Genomic DNA, 21,165 nt, shown 5'->3' with positions numbered 1-21,165 from the left:
AAAACCAGAATGGCAAATAGGTTTCATCATGATTGTCTACTACTGATTGACAGTGGCCACCTGGAATGCTGACCGGAGAATCCCAGGCTTCATCTGGGTTCAGATCAAAATTTGAACTGGGTTCAGTTCAAAATTATTTAGCGATCTCTACTAATGGCATGAGAGGGCATAGATGGGACTCCCGTGTCCTCCATGATTTTATAAACATTGGTAGAAAGTGTGGCTTTTCGGGTCAAAAGTCAATTCAAATTCTAGTTCTCTTTGCAATGGAGATAATAATAACTCAGATGGTAATTTTGAGGATTAAATGAGAAAAAAGAAAGAAAGAAAACTCTACCATCTCTGCAGAACTCAGTGTTACTTGTTCCTTTTCCTGTATACAGTAAGACAATAATGCATGATCAACTTACAACCGTATTCAGACTTACTAAACTTCATAATGCTCTCATTATCTGATCGGTTATGTAAAAAGTAGTCACTGTAAAACACATTTTCTTACAAAATGGCTAACACATTCCAAATTTATTTATTCTACAGCAGGATACCTATAGGCATGTTATTTATCCTCCAAATTTAAATGAAACTGGTTTTGGTGAATGAGTGAATACGGGTGAAGTTTGGCTTCTCTACATATCTAATTACTTCAGTATCTACAGATGATACAGATTAAGGGTGATTTGTTATCTGTCCCCACCTTTCACTGAATTAGGGGACAATTTTCTTCCTTTTATTCTTTAAAAAATTTTTTTAAATGTTTATTTATTTTTTTATATTAAATACAATTTATTGTCAAATTGGTTTCCCTACAACAGCCAGTGCTCATCCCAACAGGTGCCCTCCTCAGTGTAAGGGACAATTCTCTTTTACCTTTTACTAATATGAGGGGCAATAAAATGCAATTGTTCTTCATTGCCTGAAAAACAAAAGGAACAATTTCATGAGCAAAAATAAGTAGCTTCCATGGAGTGAGATTTCGTTAGAAGAGACTCTTGGTTTTTTTGTTTGTTTTTTTGTTGTTGTTTGTGAAAAGGTCAGTGTCCATGTTTCAGTTTTACCATTAAATGAATTTCCTGAACTTCATGTAGTTTTCTGAACTATTTGCTCCAGACAGTGCATTTTTGTAAAACATTTTCTCAAAAGCCTCCCTTACAGAAATCAAAGGAACTCCATCCTTGTCAAAAAATCTGGTGAATATGTAAATAGGTGTCAAAGAGGTATGATATTTCTCAGATCTTCAATTTTCTCTTTTCATCTACTTCGTTGTTTAAATACACAGCACCACCTGGTGGCTAAATAAAATTATTGAAATTTTATTGCATCTTAAAAATGGGAAAAAAAAAAGTAGATTCAGCAGCAGAAAAATGCCCAATTATTTTTTTTTTTGCATTAAATTGGGGCTATTCATTGTGAATTTTTATGCTACCTGGTTTTCTTATTTTAGTTCTAGATGTCTAATTATAAAAATACATACAACTAAACCATGACAAGCTTTAGCCATTGCCAAATATGCGTGTTTTCTTTTTATACCCTTGCATATTTATGAAAAGATATACCTGCATAATTTTAATGGTGCTATTTTTAAAACCAAAATTTAAAGTACTTTTGTAAATTCACCCTCGTGAGGCACTTTAATTCACTCGCTAAAATTATCTTATTGTGCTTGTCTTGAAAGCATTCTCATTTGTAAAGAACCCTAGTCACAGACACTTTAAAAATAACTTTACTCATGAAATACCATCAGAATTAATAGTCATTTGGAGAAAGGCATGTAATTATTACACCGTAATTATGGTTTTAGACCCAGGATTGAGTTTCCAAAGATGCATTTGATTAAGAAAGTAATGCTGCTGCCCTCTTGTGGTTTAAAGCGCATATTTTTCTCTAGAATTAAGATGATAGTTACCAAGAAATAATGCTTTTGCTATTTAATGACAAAACTGAGTATGAGCTACATTTGACCAAAGTAATATAATAAATAGCCCACTAACTATCATAGCTAAGGAGTGGAATGTTCTAGTTAATTCAATATCATTGTTAATTAAACTTGGCGATTAACTTCTTTTAACCTGTTCTGTGAGAATCCCCTTTCATGTAACTTTTAGCATTCTTCACCAGTTCCACGAAATATATTCTTGCAGATGGTACAGTCAACCCACATCCTCCAACTAAAACTAGAAACTAGTGGAATTAATTTCCTACTTTCCCAGCACTAAGTGGGGGGATACATTACCTTCAAACTACTTCAAAAAACAAAAACAAAAACACAAAATCCTTTTTCACGTTGCTACTACTGTTTTAGCCTAGGATAAGTTCAGGAGTCTTTTCCAAGGTCCGAGACGTGCATTTACCTTGCCAAAACCCTCTGGCCCCTTGCAATTGTGGCACTGAATGGAAAACAACCTTGAGTTGCACATTCCAAATGGAAGAGCCAAGCTTTCCTTGCATTGGCTCTGCTGTTCTCCTGCTAGAAATGAATGGAGCTTTTCAGATTTCTCCATACAAACAGAACTAATTCTCTGAGAGCCTGCTCTGTGTTTATATCTCTCACCTCGCGAGTGTTATTATGGATTAAAGGCAAACAAGAAGGAAACAAAGGGATGATTCTGTCTTGGCCTTAAACCCCAGGCACAGTAGAGTTTATCTTTATTTTCCAACTCTGTCTGAAATTTCCTCCAACCACTCCTTCTCTATAACATCCTACAATGCTATCCTATTGAGAAAATAGAAATTCGTTATTATTGAAGAGGGAAAATAAAGCAATCAGGTTTACATTGCCTTTATTTGTTCAGTTCCAGAGGAAACAAGCGGTCAATAGCAAAAAGGGGAGATTGGTTTTGGGCACCACTACTCCCATGGACCGTTCCGGTGTCTCTTGTGGCTTTAATGTGCTGCTGTCCCCTTGAGGGCCAGAGCCTTTTAACATAGGGCTTCACCCAAGTTTTATTTGAGGAAGGGACATTTCCTTTCTTTCTTTCTTTCTTACTCTTTTCTTAAGAAACCTCTAGATTGATCCAGAAGGCCATTAGCAGGAGAAGATTGAGGGCGGGGAGAGAAGGGCAGTGCGACTCAACATGCTCAGGGCTGTTCTCACAAGATCATCATTGCCATTTCCGATATATTTAATTGGAAAACAGAATCTGCAGGGGTTGGCCAGCCTAGAATAAGACCTGAACTTGGCATGTCTCAACCATGCACTGGAGAAGTATCCACCTGATTGTCTGTTCTTCGCTGCCCGATCGGCTGAAGGCACTCATCCGGATCTGCAGATGTATCCTGTTCTGTCCTATTCTCGGACACGAGAGACGGGATATGGCAAAGGAGAAGCAGACAACACTGAGCTGCTCACAATGTGGGTACATTCCTGTCAGACAGCACCTTCCCTGCGCATTCACAGCCCTGCCACAGGCCCTGACTGTCGGGAGCCCTGGGTGTCCCAGAACTCACTTCATCCTGTCCACCAGTTTCCCCAGAAGGGACTCTTATAAACCTCCAGTGAGACGAAGCAAGAGAGGGACACTCTGCTCAGTATATCTTCTCCCGGGAATCTTCATTATGATGCCAACATTGCCCTTGCCTCACACAGCTAGGTTTGCTGATGCTACTCGGTTTGGAGAGGGAAGGTTGCATTGAAAGAAGAACTCACAGGGCAGCTCTAAGATCCTGGTAAAAATAGACTTTGGAAACCTGTGGGAGAACATGAGTTTTTAATTTTATAATTTTCCTTTAAGTTTATATGTGCATTTTGCACGTTTTCCTGTATGCATGTGACATAGGTAAGTAATCTTAAAATTTATGTAAGAGAAATCATTAGTTAACATTGTGCTGAGTGAAATAAATCAGATTCAGAAGAGGGCATACTTTCTACACAAAATTCTTAAACAAGCAAAACTAGAGCGGTGGGATAGTAACTGGAAGGAAGTGCATGCCCAGGGGCTTTGGGGAAGCACACAGAATGCTGATATTCTGTTTCTTGATCTGTTTGCTGATTCAATGGGTATGTTCGCTTTGTGACAATGGACTAAACTTGAGTATTTCCCAAATCCATGGAAAAGGATTAATTGATCCTAACGTGGAAACGACTTACTCTCTTATTATCCCATCCACCTTGAATGAAGCGCCCAAAGCCCAGAGGCAAGAGGCAGTAGCTCATTTAGTGCAGGTTTCGTGAACAAACACAAAACCAGTGTCACTTATCTCTCATTTGCTTCATGGTCCAGTCTGTTTATCAGACCGGAGACACTCAGAGCCCGGGACGCCTCACTGGATGTGACAGGAGGTGATAGGAGCCATCATGCTCCTACTACGCTTGCTACTACTGGGCTGTGCCTGAGGGATGCATTGAGGGATGGCGAGGAGATGAACCGACTCTGAGCGTCTTCTGATCAAGCAAATGTGCACAGGAGTTCACCTCCTCTGGCCACGCCGCAGCCTCGTACAATGCTTTCTTCTCACTCTGTCTTGCTTGCCCTCGTACTAATACACCAACTGAGCTCAGTCACGTGGGGACTTATCCTTTATTGGTTCGAGCAGCCATCTTTCTTAGAAAAGCCAATGTTCAGAAAACTAAAATGTGGCACTCTTTCCAGTTATATTGGAAACATCAAACAAATATTTGCATTTTTAGAAAAGTCCCTCTTTCCTGCATCCCCCAAAGCAAGAACATCAAAACTTTTTAATAAAAGTCTGTCTATATACAGTCTCATTGTTGATACAAGTGTATCAAAATAGCACAATACACAAGCTGATCAATATTATTTTTTTTTCCATAAGTATGTTAAAATTAATTTCCACTCACTACCTCTTACCAGCTTTTAAACGTATTTTGTTGTTGCACGGTGAGAAGAGAAGGACACCGGAACATGTAGGCCTGGTCCAGCAGGCAAAATCCTTTCTGGGGTCCTTCTGCTCTTACACCTTGGAATGAGCAGCAATGTGAATGCCTCCGAGAGAACGGAAGAGAGCTGGCCAAGAGCCATCTTGGGAAGGAGTCCTCCATGGGGAATGGTTTCCTGCCAGGAGCAAATCCACATTAGCTCAGAGAAACTAGAGATGAGCTGTCAGATGTAGCCACTGAGGGGAGCAGCCATCACTGATCACCCGGAGTTCGCATCTAGCCATGCCAGAAAATGAGTTCGAGCTCCCCAGCAAGGAGGAATTGGCGCAAAAGCGGGTGAGGAATGGATGAGAAACAGGAAGTGGTATTTGGATGTCATTTGCTATACCCAGGTAGTATTAAAGCCATAGAGCTACATACCTGTCAGATTAGTGCTTTGCTGATTCTTACCTCTTGTCCCTCTCCCAGCTCCGACGCTGAAGATGTCAAAGGCTGCATAGTGATAAGGGGGGTGAGGGGGTGAGAAGTGGTAAATCACATGAAAGATTGAAGTTTAATATTAGATCTGACTAGGCTTCTTTTTTTAATTTTGAAAGAATTTTAGACTTACAGAAAAGTTGCAAAACTAGCACAGAGTTCCCATATAATTTTCACCCGGTTTCCCCTCAGGTTAGCATTTTTGATAACCGTAGTACAATTATACAAAGAAATTTATATTGGTAGAATACTATTACCTGAACTACGGAACGCACTTGGATTTCACCAGCTCTTCCACGGATATCCTTTTAATGCTCCAGGATCTAGTCCGTAGTGCATTTAGTTTTTCTGTGTCCCTCGTCTCCTCCAATCTGTAAGTGTTCTGTGACTCCTTGTCTTTTATGACCTTGAAAGAGTCCTGGTCAGTTACTTTGTAGATTATCTCTGTTTGATTTTCTTGATGTGTCCTCTCATGACTGGATGAAGGTCATGTATTTTAGCAAGAATACCACAGAACTGATGTATCCTTCTCAGTGCAGAACATCAAGGGATACATGATACTAATAATATACATTGCATGTATCTATTGCTAACAGTGCTACCTTGGCTCAGGTGATGTCAGCAGTTTCCCCCCTATAACGTTACTGTTTTCCCCTTTGTAACTAATAAAGATCTTGGGGGAGACTCTTTCAGGCAATGAAAATAAGCAGTTTCTCCTCAAACTTTTGCCTATTAATTTTAGCAAGTAATTGTTGCTGTGGTGTACTAATGATAATTTTCTATTTCCCTCATTCTTCTACATTTGTCAGTTGAAATTATTTTGAAAGGAAGAGCTATTCTTTCCCTCGCATTTATTTATTTATTCAACTATTTAGATTTATCAGTATGAACTCATGGATATTTACTAATTCTATGGGTTATAATACATTATTATTATTTTACTGCTCAAAAATCTCAGCTTTGGCTGTTGAAAGCTCTTTCGTGTTGATTCCTATGCCCTTTTGACATGTCCCCATCCTTTTTGGAGCATTTATTTTTGGCACCAAAAGATAATCCAGGCTGATCTTGTGTTTTCCCTGCTGGAAGCCAGGAACCAACCGCTTCTCCAAGGAGGATTTTCTTGTACCAGGATCCAAGCTAGGATTATATATTTCATTGAATTTTCATGTCTAAACCTAGTTTGGTTCCTTGGTTCCTTCACCCCCCCCCCCCATTGGACACAGATATGCACACAGACACACACACATATCTACATATATATGTAGATATACATGTATGTGTGTATATAATGGTTGCATATATATATGTGTGTGTGTGTATATATATATATATATATACGCAAAGACATGCCTATAGACATCTGTATTTCTTTATCCATATGAAAACCTGCACACACATACATAACAAAAACATGAGTCCATATTGATACTTATGATTCCAATCAAATGCTTCTTGGCTTATTCTAGCTTTCCCACCCCTCCCTCTGTACTATTTATGATTTCTTTATCTAACCTTGAAAAACCTGGCTTTCATTAGCTGTAATACATTTGTTTATTTTTCAAATCTGGTATAAAAATATAAAAATAGCTTCAGAATTGGTAAGCTACAGATCTGTGAGAGACAAATGTCCTAATCAGAATAAAATATTTGTGTGTGTGTTTTGTCTTTTGCCTTACATTAGCCAGTCAAAATACTATTTCCATTTTATGTGGTAATGTTATTCATGCAGAATATGATTAGGTTCATTCATTATAGGTTCTGTGAGTTTCCCACACATTGTTGATTTTTAAAAATTTATATGCAGTAAAATTTGCTGGTGGACAGCCTATGGGATGTGACATATGCAGACTTGTGTATTTCCCATAAAGTTATGATATAAAACAATTCTATTATCCTAAAAATTTCCTCCTGTTCCCCTTTATAGTCAGACAATCCCTTGTTATCCCTGTTAACCATTGGTTTGTTTTTCTTTCCAACTGTTCTACCTTTTCTGGAATGGCATATAAATCATATCATATAACATGTAGCCTTTTGGTTCTGGTTACTTATGCTTATCAAAATGCAATTAAAACTTATACATGTTTGTTTTTTATGGATGTGCTAGTTTGTTTATACATTCACCAACTGAATAACATCCAGTTGTTTCTAAATTTGGGCAAGTGTGAATAACCCTCTATCAACACTCACAGACTTTTGTGTAAGATTTTCACTACACATTTGTGAATATCCAGAAGGAGAGTGATTGGGTCATTTCATAAGTGTATGTTTAAACTCATAGCAAAATTAAAATTAAAATTAAAAAACCCGTTACAGTGTATGCCACAATATCTATACCATTTTGAACTCCTACTAGCAATGTGGTAACTTCTCGTCACTCTGCACCTTGCCAGCATTTGGTATTTAATGTTTTAGCCATTCTAAAGATGTACAGTAGAGGGGCACCTGGGTGGTTCAGTTGCTTAAGTGTCAGAATTCGTGAGTTTGAGCCCCACATCAGGCTCTGTGCTCACAGCTCAGAGCCTGGAGCCTGCTTCGATTGTGTCTCCCTCTTTCTCTGCCCCTCCCCTCTCCCACTGTGTCTCTCTCTCTCTCTTTCTCAAAAATAAATAAACACTAAAAAATAAAATTAAAAGGCAGTGGTATCTTTTTGTGGTTTTAACTTGTATTTTTCTAACAACTAATGGTGTTGAGTACCTTCTCATACACCTATTTGCTTTCTGGTTTTGTCCTTTGATGAAGTGTGTATTCAGTTCTTTTGACCATTTTAAAATTGGATTGTTTTCTTCTTACTGAGCTTTAGGAGACTTCAATATTTTTAAATAAACCTCAGTCAGAAATACAATTCACAAATACTCTTCCAGTCTGCAACTTGTCTTTGTCTTTTCATTCTCTCAGAAGTGAATTTCGTAGAACAAACATTTTTTTATATCGATAAACTCTAATTTATAATTCGTTTTCTTTTATGGACCATGCTCTTGGTGTCATATCAAAAAACTCTGCCTAACCAAAGTAATAAAGATTTTCTCCTTCATTGTGTTCTAGAAGTTTCACAGTTTTAAGTTTTATATTTAGATCTATAACCCATTTGGAGTTGAATTTTATATATGTTGCAAGGTATGGATGCAAGGTTTTTTTGGTCTGGTTTTACTTTTTGCACATGGGTGTCTGTTCAGCACCATTTGTTAAAAAAAAACTACCCTTTCTCTATTTATTGCCCTTGGACAAGTGTTAAAAATCAGTTGTTTCTATGTGTGTGTGTGTCTCTTTTTAGGCCTTCTGTCCTGTTGTATCAATCAATGTATCTATACTTTCACCAATATCATGGTGCCTTTTTTTTTTGAGTTTATTTATTTATTTTGAGGGGGTGGGCAGAAAGAGAGGGAGATTGAATCCCAAGCAGGCCCCATGCTATTAGCCTGATGTGGGCTTGAACCCACAAACCATGAGATCATGACCTGAGGGCAACCAAGAGTTGGATGCTCAATGGACTAAGCAACCCAGGTGCCCCCCACCAATACCATGCTGTCTTGATGGCAGTAGCTTTATAGTAATGCTCAACTGTATTAGTCACTAGGGAAATGTAAAGGAAGATCATAATGAGATACCACTATATACTCACCCAAATGTCTATAATTGAAAAAAACTGAACACGAAGTGTGGCAATCATGTGGAGTAACCAGACCACTCATACGTTGTTGTTGATTACGTTCAGTCACTTTGCAGAATAATCTGGCAGTGTTTTATAAAATTAACACTCCCTCCCTGCCCCGGTAATTCCAGTTCTAGACATTTATCTTATAGAAATGAGAACACACATCCACAAAAAGACTGGCACAAGAATACCTGTTGCATTTTTCCCTACAGCCCTGAGCTAAAAACTGCCCAAGTTTCTTCAACAGGTAAATGGATAAACAAACTGTATGTAATCACATGCTCAGTAGTGCAAAGTAATGAAATAGTTCTGTTACACACTGAGTAAAACAAACCTTATCCAAGACCATCCATTGCATGATTACACTTATATGATTTATAGAACAAGCAATAATAACTTATGGTACAAAAAAAAAAAATTGGACCCGTAGTTGCCTGTATGTAGGATGGTGGAAAGACTGACTGGAAAGGGTCATAAAGGAAATTTCTACAGTAATGATAATGTTCTGCATCACGATAGGGGTTTGAGAGGTACAGGTGTAAGCTTCTATCAATACCTACTGCATGGTGCACCTAAATTTTGTGCATTCCACTGTATGTCAATTTTACTTGGAAATTTTAAAAAAGATCAACACTTACTGTTCCTTTAGAAAGATGTCTGAAGGTAGGTAGTTCCAGAGTCCTATGGGTCAACGTTATTATTAAAGACCCAGGCTCTTTCCTGTCTTCTACTTTGCCACCAACCCAATGTTGGCTTTTTGTCTTCATGCTTAGTACCTTATGACCAACATGGCTCTCTAACATTGCATTGGATGGCTCAGTGATCAAGTCTGTGAGCTACAGAGTCATACTGGGTTTGGATTCTGGTCTTTGTACCTGTCGGTTTTGTGATCTTGGCATTTTTTTTTAAACTTCACTATGCCTCAGATTCCTACCTCTAAAGTGGAGATAATCATATCTGCTCCATAGGGTTGCTGTGAAGGTTAATCAATGTGAAGTGCTCAGCATAGAGGTCAGGGTATAGTAAAAATTTTGGTATCAACATACATAGTTGAAATCATATTACATTCGACTCTTGAACAACACTAGGGTTATGGGTGCTAACCCCCTATGCAGTCAAAAATCCAAACTCCCCCAAAACTTAATTACTAACACCTTACAATTGACCAGAAGCCTTACTAATAACAGTTCATTAACACATATTTTGTATGTCGTATGTATTATATACTGTATTCTTACAATAAAGCTAGAGAAGTTATTTAAAAATCATAAATCATAAATATGTTTGCAGTTAAAAAAAAAATCCACGTATAAGTGGGCCTGCACAGCTCAAACCTCTGTTGTTGAAGGGTCAGCTGTATATTAATATTGCAGGGAGCTTTTAAGTTCTCATGGTATTTATAGTTTCACTTAGCTGGCATTCTCATTTTTAGAAAGCTAATACTGCAATGTAAAGTAATGTAACCTATTTATACTCTCTTTGAGGTAATTTTTGTTTAATAAATTCACCTGGGACAATTTTTCCCACCAAAGGAAATGTAATGTGCAAGCTGATTTTATTGTAACGTTTATTTGCTTCTCAGACTCTTAAACAAGAATATTCTATTCCCCTGTAGTTTTGTAGGAATGCCTACTGGTATAGTTCTCCTGCATGAGGGATGGTTCAGAGTCTTCCAGCTTGGTTTGGAGGAAATGAGGGTGAGGCATATAAATACACTCTTCATTGTCCCCCCAACTGAGGTCACCTCCGCCAAGGTGCCATGTTTATTTTTTGTAAAAGCAGCCTGTTCTTTCAATTGACTTAGAGATTTAGAAAAACTCAAAGATCTCAGGAAAGTACCTTTGTTAGTTGAGTCACGATCAAGTTCCAAAGCCCAGCAGTGGGGCTGAGCTTGGGAAGAAGGTGACTAATGCATCAAGATCCCCAAGTGCATCACTCCACCCCAAGTATACCTACTAGGTCTTAAGAGATTGTTGAAATACTGGGAATTCTTCTAGGATAACGTTATGGATTGTTGGAAAGTTTAACAATAGGCATACATTAGTTTAACAATGAGAAAACAAATATATCTTCATTTTTGAAAAAAAAATCCTTAAAAGCCATTTGTGAGCTTATCCATTGTTCTAAGTATTTCTCTTTTTTTTTTTTTTAATTTATTTACTTATTTTGAGAGAGAGAGAGAGAGAGAGAGAGGAAGCACAAGTGGGGCTGGGGTAGAGAGAAAGGCAGAGAGAGAATCCCAAGCAGCCTCCACACTGACAGCACAGAGCCATACATGGGGCTCGAACCCATGAAGAGTGAGATCATGACCTGAGTGAAGTTGGATGCTCAACCAAGTGAGCCACCTAGGTGCCCTTAAGTATCTCAAAATTTATCTTTTATGCTCTCCCTTTTCCCTATTATTTATTAAACTGACCATTTGGGTGTTAATCCCTTTAATCTCCATCTATAAAACCTTCATCTATGAAATCTCTAAAATGAAGTTACCGTGAAGGTGAAGTATTTCAAGGGTGTTTAGTAACTTGTAGTCATTTTCCACCACATATTTACCAAGGGCCTACTGTGTGCACACTCTGACATAAAAGTGACATTTTATGTCTGACAGGAGAAATAACACGAGATCCTTTTAATAGTCTACTGAGAAAGATGAAACGATATTTGACGTATTTTCTTGCACTGACTGAAGAATGTATTGTTTGTGGACAGAACTTAGAACACACAGGCTAGGATGCTTACATAGCTTATTTGCTGCTCCCAAACACATTTTATTGCTTCTTTTTATAGGGAAAACAGTCCTGAGGAGTCTTCATTTGATGTTACCGGTTGCACTTTGCATTTCCAAGGAGCGTATGGGCTGGAGGAGCCATTGAGAAAAGTCTGGGGTCTCCAGGGTTGGTAACATAAAGAGTACCGATGCACACCAGCTAAGGTACAGCAGCCGCACTGGGGGGCATTGGTTCTTCTGTTTGTGTCCATATTGACCGAGGTAATAGCCCTTCTGATCACATTATTCCCTCTAGAGTGTGAAATCACAGGGCCTTTAAACCTGGCCTCAGAAGTCAGTGATCCTGTCTGCTGTTATGCTCCACTAGCCTGTAAGAGGGAGCTGCTGAGAGCCTTGTGGATCTTGCATTCGCGGGGAGGGGAGAGGGGGGTAGACTGTCTTCTCTGCACCCTTTTCCATTGTTCCCGAAGCCTGTGTGAAGGAAAGTCATTCAAGAGATCTTGATTGTTTTGCTGGCTGTTTCCAAGGTGCAGAGTGAAGCAAGGCATGCTGTTGGAAAGGACCACCATTTTGTTTTTGGAGACCTCAGCAACCCGTGAGTATAAACAGGTTCCCATTAAAAAGAAAACATTTTTTGGCTCTTTCCTCTACTTGCTTATGCAGGACCTCGAACTCCTGAGAATCTCCCTTTGCTCCCAAATGAGGGCCTCTCACATGACACTTTTAACGTTTTTTTTTGTTTTTTTGTTTTTTTTTTTATATTTATTTTTGAGACAGAGAGAGACAGAGCATGAACGGGGGAGGGTCAGAGAGAGGGAGACACAGAATCTGAAACAGGCTCCAGGCTCTGAGCTGTCAGCGCGGAGCCGGACACGGGGCTCGAACTCACGGACCGCGAGCCACCCAGGTGCCCCTCACGTGACACCTTTGATCGGCTCCTCTGCCAAGACTGCTACCTCTACTCTAGTAGCATCTGACATCGTTGCTTCTTCCGGGCCTTGCCACGCAATCTTGGGCTCAGTTGCTGTTTGAGCTGGTACTGCACCTTCTGGTGGCACTGGGCCCCTTTTTCTAGGTACCAGGTGGACAGTGCCTCTGTCATTTGCTAATGGCAGTCACCAAAGTCTCCTAGTCGGTCCATCGCTGATGCACTGAGCCCTCCAAAGGCAAAACCGAGGGACCGGTGTCTGAAAACAAAGGAGAAGGGTTCCTTCCCTCTTACAAAGAAGCCTTTGGGGACCCTGTCCCACGAGTTTTCCAGACATTCTCTGGCATGTCTTAATTCCAGATTAGCTCCAGGCTACACCTTCTGCTCCAAAACTCTACTTTTAAACTGGTAGAGATTACCTGAGATATACTTTATTATACACTAAAGGAGTCTGCTTTTGTAGAAAGATTCGTTTATGAGGTGGAATCGAAATGGAAAGTCAGGGGATAGAAGATTGTTGAGTGGGGGAAAAAAAAAACAGTGAAAGGAAGCAGCTGTTTCCCCTCACTTAGGAAATGATGGATTCGTGTGGTGATGTCTCCTTTGCTCCATCAGTGACTCACCCCTGCCCGGTATGGGATCCAGAAAGGTCCATGAGAGCATGCTGCCTGGCTTCCACACTAAGTTAGGTACTTACTTGATAACTCAGGGATTCTTTCTCATGCCATCGCTCCAGGGCTGAGATCAAAGAGTAAACCTCCCTCCGTGATACCAGCTCCACAAGGGTTCAGCGCAGTGAAGTTGCTTTTAAATTCCTTGCTGCTCCCATTGTCACACACAAATCCTCCCCAGGGACCAGGTGTGGGTCAAGCTGACCTATGCTATCCCTTGAGCTAGTCTCCAAAGCAGGCATGCTGAGGTCACCCTTCACCCCTGCTTCCCACACAATCACGCAGAGCTCTCAGAGAGAGTAAAAGGAACGGCTATAGTTAGATTTTTCATTTAAAATTGGGCACTGCCTGAAGTCATTCCCATTCCTTCCAACGACTGTTGCCATTATATTAAAAAGAGTAAATTTGCTGCTGCATTACTTACTGCCCAGAAAATCCAGCTGAAACCTGCCATTGCCAAATCTGCAGTTTCAATGCAAGGCCAGAGCCTTTAAATAGCTCCTGCTAGTGAGGATTTTCTGCTCTCTAGAAAAAAAAAATTTGATAAAGCGTCAGTTTGAAGGATTGGACATGGACCATTAGAAACAGAAAATGGTTGTCCCTGTCTCTCTCAAATTCTGACTGCCCCATTTGCCTAAGTTTTAAAGGTAAAGGCACCTCAGAATGGTAGTGCTTGGCATCTTTGATCAGAGTGAGGAAATTTCCCTTTTCCTTCATTTTGCCAAAGTCCCTCAAGTCTTTTGTTAGAAGCCCATTCTCCAAATCTGAAATGTTTATGTTTACAGGCTCACCAGTATAGAAATATTTCTTCTAAAAAAAATACAGTGGAAAGAGAGCATAAAAGAATGAAAGTTCTTTCTCAGAAGGTCTTCAGATTAGGTCCTGGCCTCTTTCTCAAGAGATTTAATTTGATTCCATTTACTTATTTCATAGCACAGCAAACAAGAAAGTGGGAAGATACAAAAGTGGGTTTAAAAAAAATTTTTTTTTGTTTTTCTTCTGGTCACACATTATCTTGGACCTAAGCTGTTCCAGAAGATTGAACATGTGATGCACAGTGTTGCAGAGAAAATAATTGATAAGACAATACCTTATTTTAATACACGTGCAATTTTGTGGAAGGAATTTTAAAATTCTGTGTTTTCTCGCTCCTTAAAATATGTTCAGAGAATCAAGTCTGACAACTTGATTGTCTAGTATGCTCAGAATTGGGGGGGCTTGGGAAACCACATCATAACTCACTGCTCTATTGGCAGGAAGACCCCAAATATCTAGGAATCAGATTACAAAGATGCCCCCGCCCACTGACATAGGCTATGACATCTATAGGGAACTCTGAAAATGTCCAGAGAATTTCTAGCCTTTCTGAGGTCCTTCCATCTAGAGGTTTCGTTCAATATCTGGAGGCCATACAGACACATTTTACCCCTTTCCACAAGACACTTTTTGAAGATCACATTTGTTTCTCCCTGAGAATATGTAGCAATATGGGCAAATACTGTACAGCTCAGTCAGTCATATATCATGGTTTCTGTGTCCCTTTTCTCTGCTGTGTATCCCTTCCCTGCCTTTAGTTATGCTTTGCCTGGTTTGTTTCTTAGAGGCCTGTCCTTGTGCTGCTGGAGACCCTTGTGGGTAAGCTGAGAACCAGGATGTCTGGGAATGTACTGCCTGAGCTCAGGGACTTTGGCCAACAACTCAAAGATACGGGGAAGTTTGAATGCCCAGTTTCCTTCTCTCAGTTTTGGGCAACTGTAAGGTCTCTCTTTCACTCAAGAGCATCCCTGTAGAATCGGGGTGAAGTAGGACTTAGATTAACCTCTGCTTGGTTTCTTGTCCTTCTCTGTCCTGCTACCAGGCAATCTCCCTCATCAATATTCCTCAGAGCACTTCCTTAATAAACCATTTCACATAAGTCCTCGTTTCAAAATCTACTTCTTGGTAACTTAAGACAGTGTGTCTTCCCTGTAATAAAGAGCAATCAAAACAAACATTACGTTATGAGTGGTCTAATGAGTGAACAGTAAAACAGAGCTAACTGTCAGTGTATTCCAGGCACTGTGTTTCCACTGCTGCAGCCTATGTTTGCATTCTACATTTAGACAACCGTATCACATCATCGATTGCTGCCACTGACAATCAACTCCCTAAGATGCTTTTCTGTACGAGCTGTTAAAAAACTGAATCTCTTCAGTGGGTCTGCAGTAATGGAGAATTTAGTTCTTGTATTTTGTTCACGCTTTCTTTGCTGTAAAGAATACTAAACAGATACACATCATCATCATGGCAGAAGAAGAGTTTTCTACCACATTTCCCCTGAATAACACCGATTTAGTTATCACCCGTGGATGAGACAGTTTTTGTGAAAACCCAGGAGTCCGGTGGAAAAGATCCAGTACACCCCTGCGGCCAAAACATCAGAGACTGGGTGCACTGAAGAGGGTGAATAGAGGGTGAAAAGGGGTAAAAGGAACTCTCCCAAGGTAGTGCAGATCAGTGCCGATCTCAGCCCATGCTTCCTCCTGGGGTGGAAAGTGAGAGTATGTGTGGGAAGCTACTGAAGAGACTCATTTTTCTCTTGCTCCATCCAGAATACTGAAGTATGCTGTACAACTGGGTGGGCAGGGAGCAGCTGGGAGAACAGCAGGGCTCTTGGAGGACATCAGAGGTATCTGATCCTACAACCACCTCACAGTCGCCATCGGAAAGGCCATCCACGAGCCGCTGGGGACGCTCCACCTGCAGATTCCCCCACTGGCCCACAAACACCAAAAACACTTCCAACACTGCACTCCTCACCCCTCCACCCCATGGCTGGCTCCCTAGATATGTGCGCATGGGCAGTAAGAGCATCTTTGCAGATAAATAGTGAGCATGCGCAGAAAGCGGAGCTGACTGTGGACCTGGGAGGAAACTTGAACAGTTAGCATCATGCTAGGAAAAGCAAAAGGAAGGCTGTCCGCTCTGGCTTGGCCTTGCAGGACTGAGAGCAGGACTGCAAGATCAAGAATTCTGTCACAAGAGGGCACAGGAAGTGTAGAGCAGGTGTATCCATAGAAAAGCTCTGAGAAAGCCTCAGAATCCCTAACAAGGCTGACAGGTATTTGTCTCCCAAAGCCAGTTCGTGAAGGCTGTGGAAGACAGCTGTTTCTTCAAAAGTGAAGACGGAAGAAAAGACTTCAAGGAACGACATGAAAAGCCAAGGTAATAGGACACCATCAAAGGAACACAATAATTGTCCAGTAACCAACCCCAAAGAAATGGAGATCTGTGATGTGCCCCCCAAAAAACTCAAACTTGTTTTAAGAAAGCTCAGTGAGTAACAGGAAAACATAGAAAGAGAATTCAGTGAAATCAGGATAACAATACACACCAAAAAATGAGAAGTTTAACAGAGAGGCAAAAATTATTTTGAAAAGAACCAAATAGAAATTCTGGAGCTAAACAAGGTGTTAAGCTAAGTAAGTAAGACAGAGAAAGACATATATTGTATGATCTCACTTCTATGTGGAATCTAAAAAAAACAAAGTAATAGAATAAGTAAAATGGTGGTTGCCAGTGACTAGGGATCAGGGAAAATAGAAGATATCAGTCAAAGTGTATAAACTTCCAGCTATAAGAAAAATAAGATCTAACGTACAGCATGGTGACTATAGTTAACAATGCTATATTACATATTTGAAAGGTGCTAAGAGTGTAGATTGTAAATGTCTTTCTTATTGTCCCCAGACACAAAAAATGGTGTGTATGTGAATGGCTACAGGTGTTAACTAATCTTATTGTGGTGATTATTTCACAATATATACCTGTATCAAATTATCGTGTTATACACCTTAAAGCTACACAGTATCATAAGCCAATAATGGCTCAATAAAACTGGGAAAAACAAGAATTCTGGAGTTTGTGAGTAGGAAGGTCATCGACTTCCAGTTCTGAATATATTGTAGATTCAATAACTCAAAAACTCCAGAACATTGTAGACATTGTAGACAAAATATAACGACTTCATTTTGCTTTTTAGCATTTTTCTCAAGAGGTATATATTTACACAGTTTAACAAGAAAGTACACAAAAGTTTTTTTTTTTTTTAATTTATTTTTGGGACAGAGAGAGACATAGCATGAACGGGGGAGGGGCGGAGACACAGAATCGGAAACAGGCTCCAGGCTCCGAGCCATCAGTCCAGAGCCTGACGCGGGGCTCGAACTCACGGACCGCGAGATCGTGACCTGGCTGAAGTCGGACGCTTAACCGACTGCGCCACCCAGGCGCCCCCACAAAAGTATTTATAGTAAATTTTCTTCCCCCACTCTCATGCTTAGCTACCCAGCTTTCTTACACAGAAGTCATAAAAACTACCAGTTCATCATGCACCTTTCTAGAGATGGGCTATGCATATAAAAGAAAAATATTTATATACAGTTGATCCTTGAGCAATGCAGGAGTTAGGAACACTGAAACTGTATGCAGTCAAAAACTCACATACAACTTTTGACTCCCCAAAAACTTAATTACTAATAGCCCACTGTTGACTGGAAGCCTTACTGATAACATCAACTGATTAACACTTACTTTGTATGTTATTGTATTATATACTATATTCTTACAATAAAGTAAGCTAGAGAAAAGAAAATGTTGTGAAGAAAATCACAAGGATAAGGGGTTAATATCTATAATATCTAAAGAACTCCTACAACTAATACCAACCCCCCTCCAAATAACCCAATTAATAAATGGGCAGAGGACCTGAACATTTTTCCAGAGAAGACATACAGATGGCCAATAGACATATGAAAAGATGTTCAACGTCACTAATTATCAGGGAAATGCAACTTAGACCACAATGACATATCTCTTTATACCTGTCAGAACAGCTAAAATCAAAGACAAGAAATAACAATTGTTGATGAGGATGTGGAGAAAAAAGAACCTTCAGATACTATTGACGGGAATACAAACTGGAGCTCCCACTATGGAAAACAATATGGAAGTTCCTCAAAAAGTTAAAAGTAGAATTCCATTGCATATATAAACCACATCTTCTTTATCTATTCATCAGTTGATGGCCATTTAGGCTCTGTCCATAGTTTGATGAATGGATAAAGAAGATGTGGTTTATATATACAATGGAATACTACTTGGTAATGAGAAAGAATGAAACCTGGCCATTTGCAGCAATGTGGATGGAACTGGAGGGTATTATGCTAAGTGAAATAAGTCAGTCAGGGAAAGAGAGATACCGTATATTTCCACTCATGTGGATCTTGAGAAACTTAACAAAAGACCATGGGGGAAAGGAAGGGGGAAAAAAAAATTACAGACAGGGAGGGAGGCAAACCATATGAGACTCTTAAATACAGAGAACAAATTGAGGGTTGATGGGGGGTGGAAAAGAGGGGAAAGTGGGTTATGGGCATTGAGGAGGGCACTTGTTGGGATGAGCACTGGATGACAATAAATTACATTTTAAAAAATAAATAAATAAAATAAATAAAAAGATTATAAAAAAACAAATTATAGTAGAATTACCATATGATCCAGAATTCCACTCCTAGGTATTTACCCGAAGAATACAAAAGAACTAATTTGAACAGGTATATGTACCCCTATTTTTTCTGCAGCATTATTTATAATAGCCATGATATGGAAGCAACCCAAGTATTCATAGGTAGATTAATGGGTAAAGAAGATGTGTATGTGGGGGGGGGGGGGGTGCGTGTGTGTAACATTATTCAGCCATAAAGAAAGAATGAAATTTTCCCATTTGCAACAATATGGATGGACCCAGAGGGTATAATGTTAAGTGAAATAAGTCACTCAGAGAAAGACAAATACTACATGATTTCACTCATATGTGGATTTAAGGACAAAACAAACAAAGAAAAAAAGAGACAAACACAAAAACGTACTTTTAAATATAGAGAACAGGTGGTTTCCAGAGGGGAGGTGTGCAGTGGGATGGGTGAAACAGATAACAGTGATGAAGAGTACATTTATCTTAACGAGTACTGATAAATGTATAGAATTGTTGAATCACTATATGGTATACAAGAAACTAATGTAACACTGTGTGTTACTTATATTTCAATTAAAAAAAAAAGAAAATCACAAGGAAGAGAAAATATATTTATAGCACCATACTGTATTTATTGAAAAAAAATAAGTGGACCTACATAGGTCAAAGCCATGTTGTTGAAGGGTTAACTGTACCATATTTTTATTCCAACAGAACACCAAATATGCATGCCATAGTTCATTGTGTTTGTTTCCCTTACCAATAGATTTTAGAGATAGTTTCACATTTTAAGATAAATTGTGTTCATTATTTCTTTCTTTAAACTACAGAGTATGCGTATAAAAGAGGTATCTAATCAGTCCTGTAATGACTGACTTTTAAATTGTTCGAAAACTTTTGCTAATGTAAATTATGCTGTAATAAATTTTGGCTTCATAGGGTATACACCTGCAAAAGGTTGATAGATTTTGCAAAAATTTTTTCTATAGATTTGAAAAATTGACACTGAGAGCCAACAATTTATGACAGTCCCTCTTTCCCCATACCCTGACCAACCCATTTGTAATAAATATTATTTTAAATATAAACTCAACTCAAAGTACAATGAGGGACCAGAAATGAGGAGGAAACTTAATCACAGCAGGTAACTATGTGATGAAACTATCATGGAAGGGAAATCCAGACTGTATAATCTAAGGATATAGGTTTTAGCCCTCATCAACTAATGAAAAAAAAAAGACCTCACCTGCTGAAAGAGTTACATGTTCAGTGAAAGAATAGTCTAGAAATAATATTCCAGTTAACACAGGAAAGGAGAAGATAGATATCATGTTTTGGTTGAGGCTGTAGGAGGCAAATTGAATGATTTCCAGGTTGAAATTTAAATTTATACGAACTGGATGTTCTAGTTACTCCCAAGGCAAGACACAAACATAAAACATGTTGTAAGAGAATCCTACTTCTGGCTATGACAGAGTAGCTCGTAATGGTTCAGGCTTTTGCCAAAAACAATTACATAACTGAAGAAAGTATACCAAATGTTGGAAAACCGGCAGTGCAGATTTATGATTCCCAAGATAATGAACTCAAGCAAAGTAGGCCCCAAGATCATGAAATCTCTCTCTGTTGGGACACTTCCTGATGGCTGCGTAGGTGGGGGGGACCACAAACAGACAGTGGCTTTGCTGAGGTCAGAAGACAGATATGAAAGTAAGAGATGATAGAGTAGCTGGAATTTGCAAAACAAGATCATAAGAAATAAGAGAACTTGCTGAGAAATAGTTGCAGAAGCTGGTCTGTGTCCCTTTGAGTTTCTTTGAGTTTCCGTCTAAAATACAAGCTTTGTATTCATAGGTCAAGTCTCCGTGAAGCCTGATGAAGTATATCTACAGAGAACAAACTACAGGGAATCGTGAGCTCAACAACACTGGAGTTCACACAGGGCTAGAGACGTTTTAGAATAAGCCAGTGTGGGAGAACCTCAAGGAACACCCCAGGATTCCAGTGGAGCCAAAACATTGCCATTCATTCCATAGTGCTGTTCAATACTAGAATTTAAATGAGAACAAGAGAGAACACCCGGGTAGGATTTCTAAAAACAGACACCATAAATGAGAATTTCATTCATGCATGACTTCTCTTTCCATGTCATATATATTTAATCGTATTTATTTTCAGTAAGTAGTCTGACAACCAAGGATACTGGTAGGAGGCCTTTCTTTTAGTAATTTTCCAGCTGGATTTTCTGATAATACCCAGTAAGCTATGTCCACTGGCTATGAGAGCACCAGGCTCCCGTTACTTACAGCTTCAAGAGAGGTGAACTCCTGCATCATAAACTTTCTGCAGCACATGTGACAACA

The 21,165-nt window shown here is 39.3% G+C and overlaps 1 long non-coding RNA gene across 2 annotated transcripts; it reads right to left on the bottom strand.

The window, feature by feature from the left end:
- Positions 1-922: 922 nt before the first annotated feature.
- Positions 923-6,496, bottom strand: LOC131494425 (uncharacterized). Of its 2 annotated transcripts, none has more exons than XR_009253397.1 (4): positions 5,569-6,496; positions 5,255-5,326; positions 4,806-5,009; positions 923-3,684 (listed from the first exon to the last, which is right to left on the bottom strand). It is a non-coding gene; the product is annotated as an uncharacterized LOC131494425 (long non-coding RNA). The 2 variants fall into 2 exon arrangements; XR_009253396.1 differs by having other exon boundaries at positions 5,285-5,326.
- Positions 6,497-21,165: the final 14,669 nt, after the last annotated feature.

The sequence above is a fragment of the Neofelis nebulosa genome, chromosome 14 (assembly GCF_028018385.1).
Source record: "Neofelis nebulosa isolate mNeoNeb1 chromosome 14, mNeoNeb1.pri, whole genome shotgun sequence".
Taxonomy (NCBI): Eukaryota; Metazoa; Chordata; class Mammalia; order Carnivora; family Felidae; genus Neofelis; species Neofelis nebulosa.
This window is presented reverse-complemented; position numbering and strand designations above follow the sequence as displayed.